The sequence below is a fragment of the Panthera pardus genome, unplaced genomic scaffold (assembly GCF_024362965.1).
Source record: "Panthera pardus isolate Hobbes unplaced genomic scaffold, ASM2436296v1 HiC_scaffold_11, whole genome shotgun sequence".
NCBI classification, from domain to species: Eukaryota; Metazoa; Chordata; class Mammalia; order Carnivora; family Felidae; genus Panthera; species Panthera pardus.
This window is the reverse complement of record NW_026526666.1, coordinates 20,348,850-20,376,646: the sequence shown is the minus strand read 5'-3', so window position 1 is coordinate 20,376,646 and position 27,797 is coordinate 20,348,850. Positions and strand designations below refer to the sequence as shown.

The 27,797-nt window shown below is 37.7% G+C and overlaps 1 long non-coding RNA gene across 4 annotated transcripts; it reads left to right on the top strand.

The window, feature by feature from the left end:
- Window positions 1–1,838: 1,838 nt before the first annotated feature.
- Window positions 1,839–27,797, top strand: LOC109271941 (uncharacterized). Of its 4 annotated transcripts, XR_008418323.1 has the most exons (8): window positions 1,839–3,005; window positions 4,715–4,876; window positions 6,214–6,281; window positions 10,871–11,005; window positions 12,247–12,314; window positions 12,930–13,015; window positions 14,729–14,814; window positions 27,122–27,797. It is a non-coding gene; the product is annotated as an uncharacterized LOC109271941 (long non-coding RNA). The 4 variants fall into 4 exon arrangements; XR_008418324.1 differs by having other exon boundaries at window positions 1,839–4,876; window positions 10,943–11,005; XR_002082180.2 differs by having other exon boundaries at window positions 1,839–4,876; window positions 10,936–11,005.

Sequence of the window (27,797 nt, the reverse complement as noted above, 5' to 3'; positions counted from 1 at the left end):
GCTCACACTGTTACTGGAAAGGAACATTCGAATATGTGAGCAAGCTTAATGGCCTCTGCTGCCTTTTAAGAATATAAATGGACAATTCTTCACATGCACAGTGCTAAAATTAAATTAGCAGCATGGGATGGCAAATGGGAAAATAATGACATGAAACACCCAGGGTGCCTGCTACTTGCTCAGTGGGGAGGTGAAGACTCCATAGGAGGCAGAAAGAAAAAAAAAAAAATAGGCTGGGCCATCTAGAGCATGTTCTATGGTTGGCATGGGCGAGGCAGTTGGGCAGCACTGACAGCTGGCCTGCAAGTTGAAGAGGATGGGAGAGTAGGAGGAACAGGCAGGCTTGACTTCAAGCTGTTTTGTGTGCATATGGCCACAAGCTGGCTCCCTGTCAATCTACTGCCCACTCCCTCCTCTCTTCATCCTGAGTAAGTATCCATTTTGGAATGTAGTCTGTCAGCCAAAGCCACTGGACATTAAGTAGTTGATCTGCTCAGAGAGAATTTGTTCCAACTATAGAAAAAAAAAAAGGCAAAGGATATAGTGCTCTGGCGGTTTTTCCTTTATTGAGATACTATATTTCAGTCTTGTAATAAAACTGACCTCTTAGGTCAAGGCTGGTGAGGGACATTCCAGGATAGACAAGGATGGATTTCAGGAGAGACCTAGAATTTAAATTCATTTTAAATCTGAATTTAAATCTACCCAATCCATTTTAAACTAATTGTTTGCTGCTATTTTGTTAAAGATTATTTCTGAAAGTTATTGAGGAACACTGGGAATCACTAGGAATTCTATCTATCTCTGTGATACTATTTTAACTATGCATAGAATAGTTTCTTAACACTTTAAAAAGAATAGTTGAAGAAGTAAAAAAAAAAAAAATAATTGTTCAAATGGGATTTAACTAAACAGCTACAGACATCTGTACTCCATGAGAAGTATTAGAAAATTTTGTGCACGTGTGTATATGCATGTGTAAGTATGTGTGTGTATTTGTTTTTGGTGGAATGATTGAAAAAGAAGCATGCCAAATAAATATGGTATTTATGTTGGTGACCTGTTTTTTTTTTTAATTTTAAATTCCAATATAGTTAACATACAGTGTTATATTAGTTTCTGGTGGACTGTTTATTGAAAGGATAATGGCTGTGCACATGTTTGGTAGAAGGCTGTCAACATTTTTGCTTGTGGTAATAAGACCACAGATTTGTACATTTTAAAAACATGGCTTTTATCATTTTCTCAGGATCCACATGAAGGAAAAAATTGGGATCATTCACCAGTCATAAGCCAAGTGACTATTCATCTCAGTTCTGAATATGTCGGTTTTACAAATTCTCTTTTACACGGGAATGCTACCCAAGAGCAACCCTAACTTTTCCCCGCCACACACTTCCAGAAATTCTTTTGAGATCCATAGAAAAGGGCCTTCTGTATTTACAAATAAACAAATTTACAATATATATTGGAGAAACAATTCAAGCATATATTTTGAAAATAGGGGGAATAACAGTAAGCAAAGGTAAATTATGAATCTAACTGGAAATAGATATATATTTTAAAACCAGAGGATCACACTAAACAGGTACATTTGGTAAGAGAGGGCATGACAATATCAGAAGTTCAAAAGGAGAATGGTATTAAAATTGTAAATCATTAAAGATAACTTTTATTATTTGAACTTTTAAGTTTCAGAATATGTAGCATAAGGTGGGGATGTGCATTTATGTGGATTTCCCTTAAACCACCACACTGAACATTTTTAGGCTGGCATAATTTAACTTTATAATTTAAAATAATTTGGTTTATTTTTCTCCCTGTTTCAGATCAATGGATCAACATTACTGCATTTATTTTAAATGGTGGCATGGGGAGCTCAGGTGATCTGTTAGCTGGTTCCAGAAAGAGTATTAGATTTTGAGAGAAGCTATGAATAAAAACTCCATTCTGTTGCCTCAGTGATTAGCTAAGCCATATTGTAATCTCATGGTTTACTACATGTGGGGCTGAGTGCTTACTGCTTAAAAAAATGAGAGTGACTAAAATGTCTTTAGACAAGAACTGATTGGAGGGCACTTGTTGGGATGAGCACATTATGTAAGTGCTGAATCACTAAATTCTACTCCTGAAACCATTATTACACTATATGTTAACTAACTTGGGTTTAAATAAAATGAAAAAATAATAAAAGAACTGATATTTTCAAACATTGTGATCTAATATTTACAAAGTGTTGGACATCCAGGAGGTGGTAGTAGTGAGTAATGATTAAGAGTATGGACACAACCCAGGCCGAGAAGATTGATTACCTTTCCAAAACAGGAGGAACCTAAGTGGTTCAGATGTGGCAGATACACGAAGGCATCTAAACAAATGAGAGACATTTTTCACAGACTGATAATGTTAAAGTCAGCTGGAGGAGGCTACATCTCCTCAAACCCTAGATTGTGTCTTTGATTCATTGGAACAATATGACTATTGTAAAATATGACATCATGGAGACATTTTCTGAAATCTGCAAGAGAGGGGTAAGGCATGATAATAGGATTAGTCAGGCCAGATTAGTCTCATATTGGCCTTACTGGAGTGACTGGTGCAATTTAATTCAATATTGTCAAGTGGTCAATCTGATTACACTTGAGAGAGTGTGTGTGTGTGTGTGTGTGTGTGTGTGTGTGTGTGTTGCAGGAGCATTTGAAGGGAGATGCTGGCCAATGTATTTATGGGAATTAGCTGGCAGGTAAAAACACTAAAGGAGAGGGTTATATGTGATTGTATGTGTGTTAGTTATCTGTTGCTGTGTAACACATTGCCACCAAATTTAGAAGGTTATAAACAACCTTAACCATTTAGTATCTATCACCTTTTCTGTGGGCTAGAAGTATGGGAACAACTTGACCAAACCGTTATGGCTTGAAGATTCTCATGAGATAGCAGTCAGATGTCAGGTGAGACTACTGGGATATGAGGACTTGACTGAGGCTGGAACATCATCTACAAAGGTAACTAACTCCTATGATTGGCAAATTGGAGCTATCGGTGGAAGTTCTCAATTCCTCTCCCGGAGTGCCTTTCCATGTGGCTCGTTGACTGTCCTTATGATATGGTGGCTGGGTTCCACCAAAGTGAGCCAATCAAAGAAACTGAAGCTTCAATACCATTGGTAGCCGATCGTTGGAAGTCACACTGTCATGTCTGCCTGTACTTTAGTTATCACATAAGCCAGCTCTGATTCGTATAGAAGGAGACTAATATACAGCATGAATACAGAAAGTGAGGATAATCAGGGGCCATTTTGGAGGCTGGCTGTCACAATCCATTAAGAGAAATTCCCTTTCCTTTTTCAAGTAATTGGGATAGAACATGTTTTCACTAGGAAGTCCTTGTGAATACTTGTCATCAGACTGTGATGTTGAATCACGATATTTATTATATGCAGGAGTACTGACAGAAAGTAGAAGTACATTGGAATTACCCTGTGGAGTAAATTATGGTAGAATTGCTATCAAATAGTGGTAAGAGAGAGAAAAAAATCTGTCCCCCAGTCAGATTATCACATTAAAAGAACAAACTGAACACAAGCAAACAAAGCAAAAAAACATAATGACTCTGGAATGGCAAAAAAAAAACAAAAACAAAAACAAAAAACTGGGCTAACTTTTTGTATTAGAGACCAATCTGAAAAACCTGTCCTTTTTTGAAAAATATATATTTTCTACCTCAAAAGAGAAAGGAAGAAGCATATAGTCTGCAAACATTCAAGAACATGACACAAGTGGATTGCCAAGAGGCTTTCTTCTGTTTTCTGCCAAGTACCTCAGTGATTGAACTGTACTCCTCATTTGAGTTTACTGTATTATTGAAACTGTCATGTTGTGTTAAATGGAACCATTTGTTTCTCCACACTGGCTGATGAGTGTTTTAGGTTGGCATTGTACTTGGCTGGCCTATATTCCAGTGTACGATGACTAATTAGCCTGAACTTGGGTGACAGAGTTGGGAAGGGAGTAGTGAGTGGTTAGCGAGATGCCAATCCACTATTGCCAACTCCTACCTCAGAATTTCTTGTTCTAGGTCTCCATTTATCATCCATGTCAACTTTTCTGCTCGTTGGCTCCTGCTTGACATCTAAATCACAATTTGGGTGACCAAAGGCATTCTGATACGTAAACATTCCTTTGACCAAGTTGAGTATGTAATAAAAATAAGTCCCATAAGGGATTCTAGCCGCTGTGATTGATTGGAAACTATTCTAGGGCTGTAAAACTTGTGGCATTCAAAATAATTTTTAATATGGGAGGACTTCAGAAATGTTGTAAGAGAACTCTGCAAATTCAAGTTGTATTGATTCATGGGTGAATAACAAACTCAAGCACCATAGTATTTTCTTCCTCTCTAGATCTGTGCTGTAATGATATCCAAGTTTCAAAATATTACTTGTCTTGTAATCTACCCAGATTCTTGGCATTTTAGCAGCTGTGGCCTAGATTCGCATTGCCCATCCTAATATCCGTCTCCTCTTCTTAGAACTCTAAGGCACGTGATTGTCTGGAATAAGGACAACATTTGCAGTTAGATATGGTCGTATGCCTAAAGGTCTAGCCAAAGGCATATAAATGGAAGTGCATGACAGTTTCTGGGAAACTTCTGTAAGATAGATTGTAGGTGTGCTTTAAACCTGCTTCCCCCTTACTTGCTTCCTTCTGTTTAGAACTCAGATGTGATGGTTGGAGCACCATGTTGGACCAAGTATAAGTAATCATGAAATGGAACTGAAAGCCGTCCAAGTCCCAGGTGATGAGGAAGCCACCATATCAGCTCTTGCTTGCCTATCCTGGACGTCACGTGAGAAGGAAATTTCTATTTGGTGAAGGTAAGTTACTTTGGTAGAGCTCCATTGCGGGATCTTTATGAAGTCTTAGATTTAAAAGTGGTCGTCTACTATGCTGGTAAACATGTGGCATTGCCAGTCCCTTTGTAAGCTGTGTAGAAATAACAATGGCACTTTCCATGTGATAGTCAGAGATACATCGCTTTAGTAGCATCGCAGGGGAGAATCACAGTACCTCAATGCACTATGCCTACACAGAAGCTCCAGATGCTGTCACTTCTGTTGCCAAGAAAGCAGCTGCCTCTCCTGATTCCCTGTTGGTTCCAGTGCACATTCCTGGGTGATTCATCTTGGGACACATGTGTTCATTCTGTGCCAGAATGAGGAACACCAATTTCAACTTTTGCAATTCATTAATGTTTTCACACATGTGAGGTCATGGAAAGTTTTTTGTAACGGCTGTTTTATGGCATTATGACTTCAGTGATAAAATACTAATTTTTTTTCATATTAGAGGATAAAAAATATGAGAAATTTAGCGTCCTATATGTGGCCAAATGAGTCCAAATTTTTTGCAAATAAAAGATAGAAAACAGACTTGGAAATAAATATTCAAAACATGAAACCTGTAATTATTTAACTCACAAGCTGTAATCCTTTCTGAATTAAAGCTCTGGCTTAATATGCATGTTTCAATAGTATCATACCCTTTAAAGTGAATTCATCCACAGTTTGATTAAAGAATTACATTCGTGTTAACTGTGGCTATTTTTGTAAAGTAATTATGGACTACTTATTATGAATAAAACACTGAATTATACCCTATGAAGGGGGGAACACAAGTGTCTAAAGTAGAGAAAACAGCATGAACATGTTTTACTTAGTATGGTATTAACGGTATACACATATCGTAATTCATTGAAGACCTGAAGGAAATGTGCTGAACTTTTAGCATTAGTTTTGAGTATTGTGCAGGGTATTTGGTGAATCTTTAGTATCCCTTGGTAGCTTCAATAGGTGTTTGATAAAAAGCTATGTTTTTCAAAATCATGGCTATTATTTGATTATTCATGTTTTCATCACTAGACATTGGATATATGATGTATCTTTTAGTCTCTTCTAATTAAAAAAATGCTGCTACTGTAAACATGGCTGGCAACTCCCTTTATGTGCACGTTTTGCAAGTGTGAAGAATGGCTGTTCATTTGCAGCTGTAATCAGTTCACTGAAAACATTTGTTTCTCTATAGCTGACAGTTCTGAAGCCTGTGTTAAAATAGAGTCAAAGTCGTTCCTTAACAGGAGTGCAAGAGACAGCTTTCTACTGTTTCCTATTATCTCTCAAATGTGTTTTCTACTCAGCTTACATGTTCTATACAGGTTTGCAAGAGAGCAGCCGCTTGGGAATCCTGATGCCGAGAGTGATAATAATGCCTATTAGACGTCAGGTATTTTACATATATTTTTTGTAAACTTCATAATAATTTAAAGGGCAGTTATCATAGTTCCCATTTTGTTAATGATAAAACTAAGACACAGAGGGGCACCTGGCTGGCTCAGTCAGTTAAGTGTCCGACTCTTGGTTTCAGCCTCAGGTCATGATCTCAGGATTCATGGGATCGAGTTCTGCGTAGGGCTCTCACTGACAGCGCAGAGCCTGCTTGGGATTCTCTCTCTCTCTCTCTCTCTCTCTCTCTCTCTGCCCCTCCCCCCCCCCCCCCCCCCACACACACACTCTCTCTCTCAAAATAAATAAACTTAAAAAAAAAACAAACCTGAGACCCAGAGATTTAAGTTAACCTTTTACGATCAAAATACTGATTAACGGAAAACGTTGGCTTGAACTCAAGTCTGTCAGCAGCAAGATTGTGGTTTCCACTGTATGATACTACTTTCCATGTGATACTAGACTTTCACTATTACAGTCCCTTTACAGCAGTTGGGATATTGGAATGAATCTGCTTCATTTTTAGTGGGTTGAAATATTTCATGACTTTGTTGTGAAGCCCAGTTGATTTACTGCTTAATGTCAGGTAGTGTCCACTGACAACACAGGTGAAATTACCTAAGAAGCCAAACATACACACCATGATTATGACCGTTTACCATCTCTTTTCCCCAACGATGCTTTTATTGTTAAAGAGGATGTGCTGAAATGTGATGTTTTAAAATTAAGCTCATTGAGGAGAGAGATATATATATACATACATATATATACTATTTCTAGGAATAATTTATTTCTAGGAATTCCTGGTGATGATATTTTAGGGAGTCTCAATTAAGAGAAGAGGATGAATATTCTAGTCAATGGATGCAAACAGTCCTGTAGAGATGGGTGAAAATGACCACATGATAATAGACTGTCGGGGGATGGTTTGTAATGCATGAACTGGTTTGTGGCACAGGCCGTTCAGCCGGTAATGAGGCAGCAGATACTGCCTGTGGCTTGCACGTTTAAAGCTTTCTGCCTAATTTGCAGAATATTAAAGGGAAAACCTGGTAGAATGTTAGAATAGTATTCCTTTAAAGGCAAACCCCAAAGAAGTCAGATCTACTGCCTGTTCCTCAAGGTATGATTCAGGTCTGTTTAGAGACACGCCCTTTCCAGGCCCCAATTCATTGTACTGTGTTGCAAATATAAGGCAAACGACGTGTTCCTTCCCACTACTAGAGAGCAAACTTCACCCAAAGGCTCCATTTCTCTCTCTTGTATAAAGCCTAAACCTTTTGATACCTCCCTGAGGCTTTTAAACACAGTTAAACAGGTGATCTCATGGTTCCTGAGTTCAAGCCCCCACGTCGAACTCTGTGCTTACAGCTCAGAGCCTGGAGCCTGCTTCAGATTCTGTGTCTCCCTCTCTCTCTCTGCCCCTCCCCGACACATGCTCTGTCTCTCCCTGTCCCCAAAATAAACAAACACTAAAAAAAAATTTTTTTTAAATAAATAAACAACAGTTAAGCATGGCAATGTTGGGAATGGGTTGTCTAATGAGATACTTAGAGATGACAAAATCCTGGGATCCTAGAATTCCTTGAGCTCGGAAAAAGCATCTGAAAGACTGACAGTTTTACATACATAGATTTTTAAATCTCACATTTTGTAAGAGACAAGCCATTTAGCTCTTGTTTTATCGCCAGCAATTTGAAACTATCATTGAGACAGAAAATATGACCCGTGAAGTTTCATGGCATATGTAAAACCTTTCCCATTTTTCAAGTTACTCTCATTTGCTTAGTCATTTACTGAAATAAGATTTCTTGTGAGATAAAACACCACAACCACCACCTACACAAACAAATAAATCAATAACTAACTCTTCCCTCAAATACCTTATCACAAGAAATTCATTTGCTTCTTTCACAAATCAATTATTTGTATATTTGGAACTTGATGTCTTTGCAAGTTAATAATTGGTTGTTTAAATCAGGAGTAACTGCATTTGAACAAAGTTATTCCCATATTGGACCCATTCTTTTTTGAAGTTGGAACTTCAGGCAGTAAGGAGTTGATTATTCTTTGTTTGTATTTTGCTATTGTTAAATAATTTAAACAAGGAAGCCTTTGGATTGAGATGGCTTTAAGGTCCTAGCAGCCTACATGCATAAATGAAAATCTAAGCCTGTAAATGCCTAAAGGTTATGAATTTGAAACCTAAGGACAACCAATCATAACCAACCGAGACGTTAAACTACAGCCAGTCAAGAATTTCCTTACTTTGCTTCTACCTTTGCTATAAAGTCTCTCCCCCAGCTGCTGTCGGTGGATCTGCCCTAACCACTTCTGGTTTGTTGCTGCACTGATTCAAATCGATTTTTGCTTAAATAAACCCTTAAAATTTTTGGCATGCCTCAGTTTCTCTTTTAACAGTATGAACTGTTTCCCACTCCCCACTCCCCAGTCGGGTTAAGAAGGCGTTTGCAAAATCATATATTCTTAGAATTTCCCCATGACTTTGAACAACGATTCTGAGTAAGAGATGAATTCTTGTGCTGTGTAAGGTAATAATAATACTTACCCTATGGCACTGACATAAGGATAAAGTGAGTTAGTATGGGTGAAGTGCTTTTTAAAAGAGTTCCTGACACATAATAGGTGCTCAGTGTAAGGTGGTTATAATTATTGCCTCATTGCTTTAGTCCTGATCATCATCACTTTTCACCTAAATAACAGCAATAACCTATTAATTTTTTTTTGCCATCAATCTTATCTGCCTCTAGCCTTTTTCCACAGAACAAGCCAGAATTATCCTTTTTGAGGTACAAATATGCTGCTCCCATTGCTTTACTTTAGTAGCTGCCTGTTACTCACAAGATATAATCTAAACTCTTTACTATTACAATCTGGCTTCTCCTTAGTTCTCTTGCCTTATCTTGTAATCCCTCAACCTCAAAATCTACATCTTTTCATTTTATTTGTAAACCCAATGTTTAAAAAAAATGAATTAGAAGCTTCAACTTGGTTTTCTTTTATTAATAATCAATTCATAAATTAGTGGATTAAAATTTCCCCTGCAATTCACTCCATTTATAAATTGAGTTATTTTATATTCCCTTGAGTGTTTCAAACCACATTAAAATTTTTTAAATCTCTTGATCTTAGGCACCTTAAAAAACAAGTAAATGTGCTTTTTTTTATAATGGTAAAAAATACATAACATAAAACTTGCATTTTTACCATTTTTAAGTGCACAGTTAGTTCAGGGTCCTTAAGTGCATTCACACTGTTGTCCAGATATACTTTTAACTAGAGCTTTAAAAATAGTCTAAGGGCTTAAGCATATTTTGTAAGTTTGGTTAAATCAAACTTATAAATGTTGAAAATTGGGTCTCCAAAAAATTCATATTCTGCCCACAATTTAGTTATTGTATATCCTTTATGTTAAAATAAAAATACCAATTAGATATTTCAATGTGAAATCACAAGGCTTTTATGTCATATTTTCTTAAACATTTGGAACATAAAAAATACATTAAAGAAAACATTTCAAAAGTTTACTTATGAAAATGGGTAAGGTTTTATTACTATCTTGATGCAAAGGAACAGCATCCTAGTAGGCCAATTAAAATATTCATTTTCTGCAGGCACATCATACAGGAAATGAGAATAGTCACATAACCAATGTTAGACTTGTCAAGAAAAAAAATTCAAAGATTTGGAAATGGGCAAGAGAGATGATTGCCCTTTTAAAGGAATGTTAGGGATTTCCTTCAGAGATTATCTGACATTATAGGGCTATGCACCTTTGATTGTTTCTCTGTGACAATTTCAAAACCATAGGGGTAGAAATTAAGTTATAGACAACTGGTATTTCTCAAGTGATTCTCATGCATAGCAATACAAGTGAATTATGTCATGTAGAGATATAACTTGTTTCTACTATGTGGAAAAAATAATTTCAAATATTATGTTTTAAGTTATTAACCAGTTTTCATCTATTAGCAAATTCATTTTAGCAATCTTGATTGCCTACACATATATATCTATCTGTGCTTTAAATTCACCTTTCAACCAGTTTTAACACCTTATTGATTTGCTCATTAATTAATGAACTAAAATAAAGTGTTTGATAGTATTCATTTCATACTTTTATGAGTCATGTTCTTAATTTTGTAAAAATATATACTTCAGAAAATTAGATTTTTAAAATAGAATGTCTGATTAAAAATATCCTGGGGCGCCTGGGTGGCTCCATCAGTTAAGCTTCCGACTTTGGCTCAGGTCATTATCTCACGGTTCCTGGGATGTGACGGGCTCTGTGCTAACAGCTCAGAGCCTGGAGCCTGCTTGGGGTTCTGTGTCTCCTCCTCTCTCTGCCCCTCCCCTGCTCATGCTCTCTTTCTCTCTCTCTCAAAAATGTATAAACATTAAAAAATTAAAAGAAAAAAATTGACTGACAATTGACAGCATGCTGAGAGTGAACTATTTACTAGTTGAACAAGTCATAATCCCTATGTTCTTTAGAAAATTGTTCACACAGTGGGGATTTATTCCCAGAAGAAGTCATTAATTACTGCATGGAAAACATTTCTGTTCTAGACCAGTGTTGAGAAAAGTTACAAACTTTTAGAATGTTTCCGAAAATTATTCACAACATTCTTGAGGTTACAGAACTACTTACCATTTCTGGCTGTCCTTGGAGAAGAGACCCAGGATGATTCAGCCAAGCCGCAGGTAAACATGCTGAGTATTCCCATCTCTTTCCAAGGAATTTTTTAAGATATGCTTTTTTGGTGTGTATATGGTATGCATCTTTGCTTTTTTCCTTCCTTGTTTCTTTCCTTCCTTCCTTCCTCTCTCTCTTCCTCCCTCCCTCTCCCACCCTTTCTTTCTCTCTTCCTTCCTTCCTTCCTTCCATCCTCTATTTCTTTCTCCCTCCCCCACGCTTTCTTTCTCTTTTTCTCTCTCTTCTTTTCTTTTTCTTTCTTTGTCTCTCTCTGTCTCTTTCTTTCTTTTGCCTTTCTATTTTTCATCCTCTGATTTTGATGGATTAGAATCAAAATCTTACTCGTTTAACTAGGTAGTGCTAATCTCTTTGCTGAATGTTTAAATTCAACAAATCTTTTTATTGCCTGATTGGTTTCTATTTCTCTTGCTCATTAGACACCATTCTTTCACTGACACCCATCTTCACTCTTTTCCAGCTCGTACAGAGAACTACAGACATTGCCCCTAGTACACTAGGTTGTCTCTTGTCTTTAGATCTTTGTACCTAAACCTGCAATCATCCTGCCCCTACTTCTGAGATGAACTTCTCTGGGAGGTTTTTCTGCTTTGAAACTCAGGGTTAGGTTTCTTTTGTGTGTGTGTTCTCATCACAGATGTATCTATCTCTCCTGCAGTGCTTATCACACTACATTGTAAATACCTGTTGCCTTGCCTGCTATCTCTATTAGATAATCTTGAGGATGGGGACAACATGTTGTTCACTGTTGGAGCTTTCACACTAAAGAGAGGCCCCATAGAAGGTGCTTAGTACATACTTATGAGAAAAAAAAACAGATGAAGTTCAGGGAACAGCTCTGAGACTTCAACACTATATGCTGATGGTGGAACAAAGATCAAACACTAGAAAAAGAAATCCATGTTGTCAAAGCTCCTAAGGAATCTAAGTCCACTTTAGTAGCATTTTGCTAGTCTTGTCAGTTTACTGACCTTATCTAATTCATTCTTCATCAACCACTTTTATAGAAATATCCTGAGAGGACCAATGGCTAAAGGTACTTGTGACCTTATTAAAAGCGCTTATGGTTGCTGGATGAGTAACTTTAAAACAGAAATCAAGTTTTCTGTTGTCATAGAGAATGACACCAACTCTCCTCTGCTCATACAAAAGATTTAAGCCGCGATAAATGATGAAACAATTTTAAGACATCGTATTCCAGCAGCTGCTAGTTTGGTGTTTTCTACTGCAGGCAGACACGGTTTCATAGAGTCTTTGGTGGTGTTAAAGGGAAGCCCTGACTCCAGGCCTTTTCCATAGGTGAGGTCTCGTTCCTGTCTTTTCGTTTTGTTTTGTTCCTTAGAAAATTTTTTTGTAAAGTTTACTTTGGACTGTCCAAGATTTCCAGTGTTTCTGTTGCAATCCAGTTGGCTATGACCTAGAGACTTATAAAGAAAACAATTAGCATTTTATGTTTAGCTGCACTTTTCAGTGTATCAACCACATGTGATTGTACCATATTTCTGCTCAGTGACTCCCTAATTAGTGACAGTCACAGATGCTCTTGCTGCATTCTTGGAATCACTATCTGAACAAAAATAAAGTTAATGTGCTCTATTTTAGTTATAATAAATTTTCAGGTACCACACAAATCATGAAAATAGTCAATGACAACAGATGTTACCAATTACTTTGTAGTTCTGTATTTGGTGGGGGGGGGGAAAGAGGGGGTTGAATATGCATACGACATTTCTTTCTTTCTTTTATATTTATATTTTGTGATAAAATGGTAGCTAAAAGAAGTGAGATAACATAAAATTATTAACAGTATGTGTGAAATTGTACAGAATACTTCTATAATTCTAATGTTAAGGAAAGAGTTGATACTAATATATTACCTTAGGTAATTATGACTTATGTTTATTGTGTTTCAAGGGATGTGATTTGCTTTTAAGAGCCAGACAGATGCTACAAATCTTTCTTCCCAAGAAAAAAACATTCTGAGATTCCTCTCAACAATGGTGAATTATTTGTTTTGAACATTGTGGATGTCTGGCATTCATTTTGTGTTATCCTGACCCTTTTGTAGCCAGGCATCAAAATCTGTTTTTCTAGTACTGTGGTTAGTCTGCCTGACAAGGATTTTAAAATGCATTTTAGTTTGGAACCATAGCTAATGTAGTTAATGAAAGTACTTTCTTACTTTCTATTCTGATGATGAGGAAAATGTCTGTGCAGTGAAAGTAGTTAGCTAGTAAAGAGTATCATCTCATAGCCCATTGATATGTTATTTTATGAAATTAAGTGAGGTTTTCTTCTTTCTTGTAATTACTGTCTATCTTATTCCATATAGAATGTCAGATACTAGGAAGAATAATAGATACTTTAATTTTACTTTTTTAATTATCAAGACTTAAAAAAAATATGACCTAACCCTTCAAGGGTGGGTATGATAAGAATGTTTACATTAAGTATTCCAGGTACTAGAAAAAGCTAATCTGAAAGTTAACAACTACTTTTAGAAAGAATTATTGGGTTGGGGCACCTGGTGGTTCAGTCAGTTAAGTTTCTAACTTTGGCTCAGGTCATGATCTCACAGCTTGTGAGTTCAATCTCTACCCTGGGCTCTGTGCTGACAGCTCAGAGGCTGGAGTCTGCTTTGGATTCTCTGTCTCCCTTTCTCTCTCTGCCCTTCCCCTGCTTGTGCTCTCTCTATCAAAAATAAACATATAAAAAAAAACATTAAAAAATTGCTGGATTTATTTCAATTTATATAATATAGATGTATATTACACATATAATTAATGTTGACTTTTAATGTACCTGACTTCACCCATGAGGGGTTGCCAATTAGGGAATTGTGTAACAGTGTCTAAGATGACAAGAGTAGCAAGGGTTTTTGCTTTTTTTTTTTTTTTTTAACTTATCATTTATTTTGAGAGAGAGAGAGAGAGAGAGCACGATGAGGGGAGAGGTAGAGAGAGAATCCCAACCAGGTTCTGCACTGACAGCATAGAGCTCAATGTGGGGCTCGAAGTCATGAACCACAAGATCATAACCTGAGCCAAAACCAAAAGTTGGACGCTTAACCATCTAAGCCACCCAGGTGCCCCTGTTTTTAAATTTTCACCCCTACTTTAGTTTTTTTTCTTTTTTCTTTTTTTTTATTAAAAATTTTTTTTAACGTTTTATTTATTTTTGAGACAGAGAGAGACAGAGCATGAACGGGGGAGGGGCAGAGAGAGAGAGGGAGACACAGAATCGGAAGCAGGCTCCAGGCTCAGAGCCATCAGCCCAGAGCCCGACGCGGGGCTCGAACTCACGGACCGCGAGATCGTGACCTGAGCTGAAGTCAGCCGCTTAACCGACTGAGCCACCCAGGCGCCCCAACTTTAGTTTTTTTTCAAGACACTAGTCAATTTGGGGACATTGTGAGCCATTGTGGTATTGATGTAAGCTTCTTGCTGAAAAGGAGATTAGTTGGCTATAATAGGAATCTAGACATACCTTTTTAGTAGATTAATTGCATCAGTGGTTCCAGATCTTTACCCCTCCTCTAGCCCATGAATTTTGCTTTGTGACTTTGAAGTTGCCCTTACTTAAAGAGGTAAAGTTTCTCTCTGTCCCTAAATTCTGAATTTGGCCACGTGATTTGCAGATTTGGTATGTGTAGATGTTTGAAAAAGTGCTTGTATACTCCTGTTTCTGCTCTTGACCCTCTGCCTTTTCCACAGGAACACACCCAAGCTAGGCTGCTGGAGGAATGTAAGGGACATGTAGACAGAATCAGCCACTGACAGCCAGTCAACCCGACATGCAGGTGAGTCCAGTTGTTAGCAGAAGGCCCACTTCGTCTAACTTGCTCACATATAGACTTGTGGACTAATTAAAGGCTGATTTCCGGCATAGTTCATTCATAGTATCATTGTGGCAACAGGTAACTGATATAAATCTCATTCAAGATTTGTTTCTTTTGGGGGGAAATGAGAATTCCCAACTAATGGCTTCAGGGACACTTTCTTTTTCTTAGATTCAGACAGTTCAACCACTGGATAACAGAGGCCTGATAATTCCAGTTAGATAGGATTATAATTGTAGCTTAACCGTGAGGATCAATAGAGCATGTGTTTTAGGCCCCTGGTGCCTGCCTCAGGTGCAAGAAGAAGTATTAGGCTGAATGCAAAGTATTAATTACCAGAGAACACAGAGTCAGGCATATATTTTTTGCTAATGGAATGTACTAAAACCTGATTACAAAAAATCCTAGGGGACTTGGGAAAAAAAGCTATAAGGGACATTTTATAATGTCTCACTTGCACTGAGTTCTAAGTTAGGTCAGGGGGATTTAAAAGCTTAACATTATCCAAAGACTTTCTTGGCACATCAGGTGTTTATAAGGAATTTTCAGCATATTATCTATTCACTATATAATCACACACATAAATATATTTTTGCCCTCTCTAGAAAATTTTAGAGGGAGATTTATTTTATTTTTTCTTTCTTTTTAGTTTCTTAATACTACCACTTTTGGCTTTGGTATTTCCTTCCATTAAACAAAATACTAAGCTCCTACAGTCTATAATTTAAAAAAAATTTCAATGTTTATTTTTGAGAGAGAGAGAGAGAGAGAGAGAGCATGCGAGAGCATGGGGGAGGGGCAGAGAGAGAGGAAGAGAAAGAGAGAGTGGGAGAGGGGCAGAGAGGAAGACGCAGAATCTGAAGCAAACTCCAAGCTCTGAACTGTCAGTGCAGACCCTGACTCAGGGCTGGAACTCACAAACCATGAGATCATGACCTGACCCGAGGTCGAGCGCTCAACTGACTGAGCCAGCCAGGTGCATCTACAGTCTACAATTTTAACCTCTACTTTTAAAATTAAAAATACTCTAGAAATTTATCATAAGCATGATATTTAATGGTTGTATAATACTTAGTTGCATGAATTTAAGCATAATTAACCATTTCCTCTTCTTTTCTACTCTATCACTATTCAAAGTTTCGCTGTAGCAATATTTTTTGTTTGTATTTCTTTCTGATTACCTTTTTATGATGGATTTCCAGAAGAGAGGTTACTGATCCAGATGTTATCAGTATCGTAAAGGCCTAAACTGAATACACGTAGCCTAACTTTTTAAGAAAGGTTATGTTGCTTCTTGAAGTGTGTGAAGATGCTTTTCTTACAACAGACTTGCCAGCATTGAGTACATTCTTGAAAAATTACCCTATGATAGTATACATATATTATGAAATTTACAAAGCTCAATAATGCTAAAAAAATAACAAAAGTGTAATTGTTTTCAATTGCAAAAAATATTAACTTTTCTCAGATTAAAGATTATTATGTGGCTTTGAAACTGTGATAGAGCTAGAAAGGCAACATTCTTTCCCCCCCACCCCATGCTTCTCAAGGGACCTAGAACAATGATTCATGAGAGCATTCTAATTTCCAGCTAATTGAGGGCATGTCTTGAGGCTTTTAGTTTTGGAACTCTAGGTACATAAAGAAAAGGGAATGAGGTGACAACTGCCACAGGGAAAGTAGCAACTGGCCCCAAGAGTGTGTGTCTGAAACTTCACAGTATAGGGGGAGGTACAGTTGTGGATATTCAGACCATATTATAAGGCTTGAATGCTTGGATGTTGTGATGCTTGAAAACAGGAGACGGTGAGATAGAGTGAGACTAGTAGAAGATTGAGGATACAACAGGCCTTGTTAGAATCCTGTCTCTGACACTTATGAACAATGTTGTCTTGGGCAACCAATCTGAGCCTTATTTTTCTCATTTTCTGAAAAGAAGATAATATTTTTCTTATTTTCTAAAAAGAAGATGATTGTTTCTAAAAGAAGATAATAATAAAGTGTTGTGATGTAAGTAAATAACAACACAGTTTAAAAGCACTTAGTGGGGCCCCTGGGTGGTTCAGTTGGTTGAGCCTCCAACTTTGGCTCTGGTCATGATCTCTGGGTTTGTGGTTTCGAGCCCCGCATCAGGCTCTGTGCTGACAGCTCAGAGCCTGGACCTGCTTCAGATTCTGTGTCTCCCTGCTTGTGTCTGCCCCTCCCTGCTTGTGCTCTGTCTCTCTCTGTCTCTCTCTCTCCCTCTCAAAAATAAACATTAAAAAATGAATAAATGCACCTAGTAATAAGTTATCAAAAGGAAATGATGAATGGATTTAGTGTCATGGCATAGATTTAATGATGGGGTTCTGTAAAATTTGAAGCATCAGGAAACCGAAGAATAACAGAAATTTGGGGGGACCTGCAAAATGTTGTGGACTAAGTGAAAAAAATTTAGGGCTCTGGTGGGCACTTGGGCATTTTTCCTTTTATCTGCATGATAACTCAGTCTCCCAGTGGTAATGCTTAATGGAGCAGTGACCAGATGTGAATACCTGGGCTGCCTTGCCTTGCTACATCTTTAATTTTATCCTCTAGTGAAATTACTGTTATCAGAAACCGTGTGTTTGGAACTACGAAATTAGAGAATTTTGGGCATTTATTGGGATTGCTCTAATTGAGGGCATCTAGGAGAAAGACAATAACTTGGTGTGTCAAGCTGATATGGAGGTTGGGTCTGAGGGACACCTGGGTGGCTCATGGGTTAAGCATCTGACTTCAGCTGGGGTCCTGATCTCGTGGTTCTGTGAGTTTGAGCCCCACATAGGGCTCTCTGCTGTCAGTGTGGAGCCCACTTCACGTCCTCAGTCTCCCTCTCTCTGCCCTTCCCTTGTTTGCATGTGCGTTCTCTCTCTCTCTCTCTCTCTCTCTCTCTCTCTCTCTCAAAAATAAACTTAAAAAAAAAAAGTTGACGCTGAGATATGGCTATGGCCAAAACCTGGTTTCAGAGAAATTCTGCATCTGTATTTGGGAGGCTAGAAAACAACACAGATGGTCTTTGCCTCAAACCCATTGTGGCTAAGAGACTGTTAAAAAAAACTTTGTGGTTAACAGTTATCTAAAAACTGATAGAGAGGTAAGTTGTAATGAGACACAAATGGTTTGAGTTTTCTAATGCCCATATCCCAGGTCTAGACCTATCATTTTATATTCACAAGAAAAGAAATGTAAAACATGTGCTGGCATGTAATGCCACATTTGATTAATTTTGACTATTATTAGGATTGTCAGTAATTCCTGCAGCTAAATTTACTGTGTAGACATATGCATTGATTATTGAGATGGGCACATTGATGTGTCAGCTATGCCTGCCACTGGCAAATCATTTCAGCTCAATATAGAAAGGCAGAGTTTGATATCTTGTAAAAGTCTTTTAATAAAACCCTCTATTGGAACTAGCCCTATTTAAATGGACCATTATGATTAGGAAAGGGACTTTGGTTTCCCCAAAGAGGAGTCTTCTACTAATGAGGATTAATTTGAGAATTAGGGAAATTACTTAGAATCAGAAACAGCTGAGAGGAAATGGTTTTAAAAATTTGAATTGGGTTGAATGACTGTGGCTCAAAAATTGGAATTGTTCTTTGTAAGAAATGCCATTAACCCAAACTGAAGGATTAGCAGAGGATTGTGAAAAAGTAAATGAGGCAGTTCTCATTAAGATAGTTTCTTTGGACTGAGTAAAGACGAACGAAGCACTGTTCTTGTATTACTCACTGGTAAAGTGTTAGTTGGACAGAAAGATCCACACAGATTTAATTTGTTTTTTTCTTATTTTTTTCTCTTGTACATTACATGTATTTTTCATTCCGCAAAGGGATGTTTATAGGGCATCACTAAAAATGACACAGGAACTAGGACCATATACTTCTAGAGTGGATGGGATTTTCATTTGACTTTCTACCCTGTGACAGTCTTCCTGATAGTAAGTTGGTGTCTGTGCTGGAATAAATCCAGGTCAGAGAAATTCAGGATCTCATGAATCAGTCCATTTCCTTTGCTGATAGCACCAAATGTTAGCAAACTCTTCTTTGTGGGGCAAGAAAAATGGTTGCTGCACACCACCTGGGGTTTGCTCTAGGTAGCAGGAGAATCAATCTTCTGTTACATATCTACTCTGCTGTTCTGGGAGCAATAGTGATGGAGGAGAGCACAGTGACCTTAGAGCCCCTCTAAATTCTTAGAGAATTTCATTAGGAATTTGTGAAGTCCTAAATAAAAGCTTAAAAGTTAGGATTTAGGTGATTCTTTGAATAGTTAAGATGAAAGTCTGGCTAGCAGGCTTTTTTCTTTAGGAAAATAAATTTTCAAAAATTATGAAAGCAAGACCTGGGCTATATTAAAGGGGAGGAAATGCGTAAAAGAGAATAAAACTTAATAAAGGAATAGGGATTTGGCTTTGATCTGGGGTGATCTAAAGGCTGAGTTTGAGGTTCTGGGACTCAGGGAAGAAATCACTTTATAAGTGGTGTCCAAAAACATGGTGTGGGCAAATTAACTCTAAGAACATTGGTTTTTGATATTTAATTACAGGTTTTTGGTTCAGTTGGTTAGTTTCATACTGTAAAGCTTCTCAGCAAATGGAAGATTTCAGCAAAAGTATGTTTTGTAACAACAATAGATGATGGTGCTTTGTGAAATGAAAGGGGGATGGCATGGGGCAAAAAAAATCCCGGACAGTTGTAGGAAGAGGGTGAGGCAACCAGAGTAGCCTATGAGAAAACATCAGAGCAGGGGCGGCAGGTGAGAGCAGAGAAATGGCTTGTAGAATATAAGCACCTTCTTCGTCCCTCCAAGAAATCATGGAATTGTGGGGACGGGAGGAGTGTTATTTTGCTTGCCTACTAAAGAAAAATAAGAACACAGAAGCTCACAGAGGACTTGGAGTCATTTGGGTTACAGTAGCCAATGATTATATAGCACTAATTGATTTTAGTTTTTAGAAGCCTTCTCGAATAAGTTTAATACTATGTGCACAAGGACTTTTCTCAACCAACTGAGCCACCCAGGTATCCCTTGCACAAGGCCTTTTCTTAAATATTTAAAAGCTGCCCTGCCTGTCCCCAGTTGGACAGATACAGCTCTATCAAGCATTCCACAAATACTTGGACTCCAGATCTTCTCCCCTCACCATCTTGGACTTGGTTCTCTGGACGTGCATTCTTTTCTCAATATCTCTCTTAAAATGTCATACTTAAAATGGAGCTTAGTATCCCTAAGCTAGGGATAAGACTAGTCTATCCAATGAGATTCAATGAGAGAAGAAGCATGTGACCTCCCTTTTTCGGAGCTTTGTACTTCTAGCTTTGCATACTGAAACAGAATCAATTATAATTATGGACCCCTTATCACACTACTGACCCATATTCAACTTTGGTTTAACAAAACACCTAATTTTTTGACACAGATATTTTTAAAAATATTTTTTAATGTTTATTTATTCTTGACAGAATGAGAGGGAGAGGGAGAGAGAGAGAGAGTGAGTGGGAGATGGGCAGAGAGGGAGAGGGAGACACAGAATCCAAAGCAGGCTCCAGACTCCGAGATGTCAGCATAGAGCCAGTGCAGAGCTCAAACTCAAGAACCATGAGATCATGAATTGAGCTGAAGTCAGACGCTCAACCAGCTGAGCCACCCAGGTGCCCCAACACAGAGATATTTTTTATTCATATCTCCATTATTCTACAGTTGTGGAGTTCATATTTTTTAAGACTAAATTTTATTGTGCACATGTGGTCCATCTTGTTTCTTGAATTCACTCTGGGTCTTGATTTATGCCCTGTAAAGATTTTATAAGGTTGCAAGATGTATATGCTTTCTTTTTCCCTTTTCCAGCTTTATTGAGGTATAATTAACAAATTGTAAGATATTTAAAGTATACATCGTCGTGATTTGATGTACATGTACATTGGGAAAGGATTCCCACCATCTGGTTAATTAACACATTCATTACATAATTATGTAATTACTTAATTGACTTATTGGTGAGAATATTTAAGTTCTCCTCTCTTAGCAAATTGTAATGATAGAACACAGTGTTATCAACTATAGTTTCCATGTTATACATTAGATCTCAGATCTTACTCATCTTACAGCTGCAGACTTGTTCCTTTTACCAACCTCACCCTATTTCCCACACCTGCCACATTTTGGCAACCACTTTTTTACTTTCTGTTTCTATAGGTTTGATTTTTTTTTTTACCATGAAGTATTTGTCTTTCTTGGTCTGGCTTATTTAACCTAGCATAATGCCTTTAAGTACCATTCGTGCTGTTGCAAATGGCAGGATTTTCTTCTTTCTCATGGCTGAATAATATTCCATTGTATATATACACTACATCTTCTTTCTCTATTCATTCATTCATGAACACTTAAGTCTTTCCATATCTTCGTTATTGTAAATAATGCTGTAATGAACATGGGGGTGCAGGTATGTTTTCGAGTAGTGTTTTCAGTTCCCAAATATGAGTAGAATTAGTGGATCATATAGTAGTTTTATTTTTAATTTTTTAAGGAACTTCCATACTGGTTTTCATAGTGGCTATGCCATTTTATAATCCCATCAAGGGTTCACTTTTCTCTATGTCCTTATTGACATTGTGATGTCGTTAGCTCATCTTTTTGATGATAGCCATTCTGACAGATGAGGCAATACCTCATTGTGGTTTTGATTTACATTGCCTTGATGGTTAGTGATGTTGAGCACCTTTCCATGTATCTCTTAGCCATTTGTATGACTTCTTTGGAAAAACATCCATTTGGTTCCGTTGTCCTTTTAAAATGGATTATTTTGCTCTTGAGTTATATGAGTTTCTCATATAGTTTGGGTATTAACCCTGTATTTGATATATGGTTTGCAAATATTTTCCCCCATTCTGTGGGTTGCTTTTTCACTTTGTTGATGGTTTCCTTTGCTGTACAGAAGCTTTTTAGTTTGATGTAGTCCTACTTGTTTATTTTAATCTACTTTCTTGTCAATGTTGAAAATACTGAAAAGAACAAGGCAGAAAATAAAACATGGCAGGCCATTGTTTAGACACAGTTACTCAATCAACTACACATCTGTGTAAACATGCAACATTTGGCTCTCATGGTCTCTCTTAGCCATCTAGAGATTCTGGAGAATAAAACAGCCTCCATAATCAATAGAATCTCATGCCACATATTCTACAGTTTTTTTTTTTTTTTAATTTTTTTTTTTTTAACGTTTATTTATTTTTGAGACAGAGAGAGACAGAGCATGAACGGGGGAGGGTCACAGAGAGAGGGAGACACAGAATCTGAAACAGGCTCCAGGCTCTGAGCTGTCGGCACAGAGCCCGACGCGGGGCTCGAACTCACGGACCGCGAGATCGTGACCTGAGCTGAAGTCGGACGCTTAACCGACCAAGCCACCCAGGCGCACCTCTACAGTTTTAATTTCAATTAACAAAGAGATATAATGTTTCATTCAAATGAGAATATACTGTAACCTGCTTATGGATCTTCAATTTCTTACAAATACTATGACCTCTTTCAAATTTATGGTATTAGGATTGTTTTTAAATAGCTTTTTTTGACATTTGCCAACTTAAGACTTGGAGGTTCATTTTCTTCGCTCCTCTGAGTAACAAGAAGTTTCACCTTCCCTGAATGTCATGAGATCCTTTCTCCCCTCTGTTCTCAAGACAATTCTTGGAAGATGTCTCCGACTGTGCTCTTATACTAAAGGAATTTTGTCATTTTAGTTTGTGAAGAACTAAGATGTGGTGTTTGCCCAGCTTCTGTCTGTGATTACTTTCTTCATCTTGCATTTAAGCCTTCAGTAAAATATACAATCTTATTTAAGGAATTTTTAAAAAACTTTTTACCCCCTTCCCATTATTTCAGGCCAAGAGAACATTTTAACTTGCTTAATATAAATTTAATTTAAATGTAATTTACATACTCTATGTTGTATAAGCAATATACAAACATGGTCTTGTTGTAACAATATAAATGTTATATAAACACAGTTTTATTCTGTCAGAGTCTCAGCTATATTTACATCACTATCTCCTTGTATTAGTCAGTTTTCTTAGGTATAGTCAAATTCACTCTGGTGAGTTTACACGAAAAGGAATTTGTTACAGCATGTTAGTGGGCTCAGAGAATTTCTAGGTGTACATTGAATCAAGGCTGTATTATACAGACAGGAGCAATGTGAGTAGAAGAAATGCCCAAACACATCACGGCACTATTCCCAAAGAAAGCAAGAAATCTTACTACAGTCTTCTGTTATTCTATACCTATTCACCAAAACCTCCTCTAGAGATACTGATAAAAATCTTAGGGCCTTCTTGACCATGAATGTCAGACCTGTGCAACCCCTGCTCACAATCTTGTCTCTGTCAAAGTCTCATTAGTGAGTCTGTTAGTGGAATATAGTCAAATGAAGAACCTACCTACAGGCAACTTGGGAAATGCAGACGTAATTTTCCCACCCCTAGGGAGCAGGGAGATACACTGTAAGGCTGCTGGAGTGGTGTGAAGTGAATCAATATGCAGTATCTGCTGCGGCCACCTCTTGGGTCATCTAACATGCTTATGTACTCTTTTTTCCCAGAGTACAACTTCCCACAGCAATGGGAGCCAGCAGCATGCTCTATGTATAAAGAACCTAATATAAAGGAGCAATTCTTTTTGGAATTGAAGAAAGGCTGACCTTCTCCCGAAAGGGGAGGATCACTATATCATCAGTCATTAAGTGATGTTCATAATTCTTGTTCAGTCATTATTCTGGCTTAATATTCTTAATTATGTACCAGATTTATAAAGTTTATCATGGTCAGCTTATCTTATATAAACTAGTAGGAGAAATGTAAAGGCAAAAAAAAAAAATAGTCAATTGGTAAGGGAAGGGAAATTCTTAATTCCTGATTCATTTCCCTGTGTATCCATTATCTAATTTTGTCACCCTCAGCCCTGTATTGAGTTGTAGCTTTTCTAAAATTTATTGCTGGATAAGGTGGTACTAGGAGTCCATTGGTTTCATGCTTACTCCTCCTGCCTCCCCTGCACAGCAGAACCTTTATTTCCTCTTGAAAATCAGCACTGGGGGACCTGGGTGCCTCAGTTGGTTAAGAATCTGACTCTTGATATCAGCTCAATTGTGATCTCATGGTCATGAGATCAAGCTCCACGTTGGGCTGTATACTGAACATGGAGCCTGTTTAGGATTCTCTCTCTCTATCTCTCTCTCTCCCTCTCCCTCTCTCTCTCCCTCCCCACCCCCCTTCCACATTCTCTCCCTCTCTGTCTCACACACACACACAAAATAAATAAACATTTAAAAAAAAGAAAATCAGCATCAATTATCCTAGTCTATATAGTAATTTCCAGCCTATTGGTCCAGGACATCAGAAAAGAAGATTGGGCAACTGCCGGTTCAACATAGATTTCAGTAGAACTAATAATTTCCCAGAACCTGGACAGCTAATATTTTCAGCAAGTCAAATAAAATATTTGTTATATTCTCTGAATTGGCCTGAATAAACTTCCAGCAGATGAGCAAGAAGGACCTTGAATCAGCTTTTTATATGTTTAGAATCTCTGCTAATCATATTATGATTACTTCCAGCTAGGTTTATGATGATGTAGTTTTGTTTTTCTTCTCTCTCTCCACATGTTCTCTGTCATTCTCTTCTCAAGTCAGTGAATCTTCATGTAGATATCACTCTAGCAAGATATAGTGCTTGGTAAATAATAGGTGATCCATACATGTAGAACATTGTTTTTTTAATCCTGACTTCAAATTAGGTTCACTTGGACAGAAGTTAAAGAGAGAGAGAGAGAGAGAGAGAGAGAGAGAGAGAGAGAGAGAGAGAGAGAGAAAGCATGGAAAAAACTTCCTCCATCCTGGACAAAAACCCCCAAAGAAAAACAAGTAAAACTCATACTGGGGCTTTACTTAAGACCATCTATAGGGCATCTGGGTGGCTCAATCAGTTAAGTGCCGACTCTTGATCTTGGTGCAGGTCATGATCTCATGGCTGTGAGATTAAGTCCCTCTGGGCTGAGCATGGAGCCTGCTTGGGATTCTTTTTCTGCCCCTCCCCTGATTGTGCACACTCTATCTTCTCTCTCTCTCTCTCAATAATTTTTTTTTTTTTTGAAGATCAACTATATGAGGAGTTCTTTGAATGAGGCCCAGGCATCAGTATTTTTAAAAACAGTCTATGTCAGGGGCACCTGGGTGGCTCAGTTGGTTAAGTGTCCAACTTTGGCTCAAGTCATGATCTCATGGCTCGTGAGTTCGAGCCCTACATTGAGCTCTCTGTAGTCAGCATGGAGCCTGCTTTGGATCCTCTATCTCCTTCTCTCTCTGACCCTCCCCTGCTCTCTCTCTCTCTCTTTTATCACTCTCTCTCAAATAAACGATTAAAAGATAAAAATAAATAAAAATAGTCTATGTCATTCTCATGTGCTGCCAGATTTGAGACATGCTATACAATTGTAGGCCTGGAGACAGCCCCCAAATCTCTTATTACCTAATTTCACCTTTGGGTAGAAACACCTAAAGCAGCTCAGCCAATGAACACTAAAACCTTACAAATACACAAACATACTTTAACTGTTATGTGTGTGTTTAATATTATCCATTTATTGAAGACAATTTTTTTTTTAATTTTTTTTTAAACGTTTATTTATTTTTGAGACAGAGAGAGACAGAGCATGAACGGGGGAGGGTCACAGAGAGAGGGAGACACAGAATCTGAAACAGGCTCCAGGCTCCGAGCTGTCAGCACAGAGCCCGACATGGGGCTTGAACTCACGGACCGTGAGATCATGACCTGAGCCGAAGTCGGCCGCTTAACCGACTGAGCCACCCAGGCACCCCAACAATTTTTAAAAATAGAGGTAAAAAATGAAAACAATATCACTTGTAATCCCCTCACATAGAGGCCACCACTGTAGACATTTAGATTCATATCCTTGTTTAGAAACCCATCCACAAGTAATTGGGGATCGTGATATATACTTAATTTTTATCCTGCCTTTTCTCCTTATGTTGTTTTGAGCTGTTCTTCAGGTTACTAAATGTTCTTTGAAAAAGGGGAGTTTTAGAGGCCACAGAATACTCTACTATGTGGCTGAACCAAAATATATTTATCTTTAAATATTTCTCATGGAAATTTTCAAAGTAGAGATACAGTGGAAATGAACCACCACATACCCATTATGGGACTCAAACTTTACCATCCTGATTTAACAGCTTAATTATGGTTTATATCCCCCTGTAGATACAGGGGAATAGTTAGTTACAAGGCTGTCAGTCCTAAATGATCACTTTGGTTTGTCCTTAGGACACCTTCCTGTCAATGGCCACCATGGATGTTCGTACATAATTTAACCTCCAGATTCAGTTTTGTATTTTCAGTGCAGGCCTGGGGAAGTTCAAAGCATCCACCCCCAAATGTTGGACTCAGCCTATCTTAATGCCTTTGGTAGTTTTTTCTTTCAATTATTGTTATGGCTTTATGATTTTTGAACCATGTATCTTTACCTGGAATTTTTGCAAACTGATGGATTTTTAAAATAGCTTTATAGAGATATGAATGATATATAATAACATGCACATATTTAAGCTATACAATGTGATAGGAATTTAAGAAACAAAACAGAAAAAATAGAGAAAAAAACAGACTTTTATTTATTTCTTTTATTCATTTCTTTATTAATGTTTATTTGTGAGAGGGAGAGAGACAGAGCGTGAGCAGGGGAGGGGCAAAGAGAGAGGGAGACACAGAATCAGAAGCAGGCTCCAGGCTCTGAGCTGTCAGCACGGAGTTCGACGCGGGGCTCAAACTCACGAACTGGGAGATCATGATCTGAGCCGAAGTCAGATGCTTAACCGACTGAGCCACCCAGGCACCCCTTTTTTTGTTAATATTTTTATTTTTATATATTTTTTAATGTTTATTTATTTGTGTGAGAGAGACAGACAGAGTGTGAGAAAAAAACCCAGACTTTTAAATATAGAGAACAAACTAGTGGTTGTCAGAGGAAGGTTGCTAGGGGGATGAGTGAAATAGGCGAAAGGAATTAAGGGTAAATTTATCATAATGAGCACTGAGTGATGTAAAAATGAAAATAAGAAGAAAATAAAAATAATAAGGTGCATAATGTGATAAAATGTGGAATATGTATACTGCATGGTCTGAATGTTTATGTCCACCAAAATTCATATGTTGAAATCTTAACCCCACAGGTGATGTGGGAGGGGGTGTGGACTTTGGGAGGTGGTAGTACCTTTACAAAGAAGGCTCCAGAGAAACGCCTTGCCCCTTCTAACATGTAAGGGCACAGCAAGAAAGCACTGACGATCAACCAGGAAGATGGCCCTCATCAGAATCTGACCATGCTGGAGCCTTCATCTTGGACTTCTCAGCCTGCAGAATGGTGAAAAATAAGTTTTTGTGTTTTATAAGCCACCCAGTCTATGGTATTTTGTTATAGCAGCCCAAATGGACTAAAATATGTGCACTCTTGAAACTATCACCAAAATCAAGACAATGAACAAATTCATCACTCCAAAAAAATATCCTCATACTGTTTGTAATATCTCTCACTGGACTCATCCCTGTCCCTCTCAAGTTTCTGGACAACAGTGATCTGCTTTCTGTCCCCATAGATTAGTTTGCATTTCTTACAATTTTATATCAGTGGACTAATACAGTATGTACTCTTTTTTGTCTTTTACTCAGCATTATTATTTTGAGATTCCTCCATATGGTAGTGTGTATCACTAGTTTATTCTTTTTTTATTGCTGTGTAATATTCAATTACATGGATAGACCACTTTTGTTTATCCATTAACCTATTGATGGCATTTGGGTGGCTTCTAGTTTTTAGCTACTATAATGAAGCTGCTACAAATATTTATG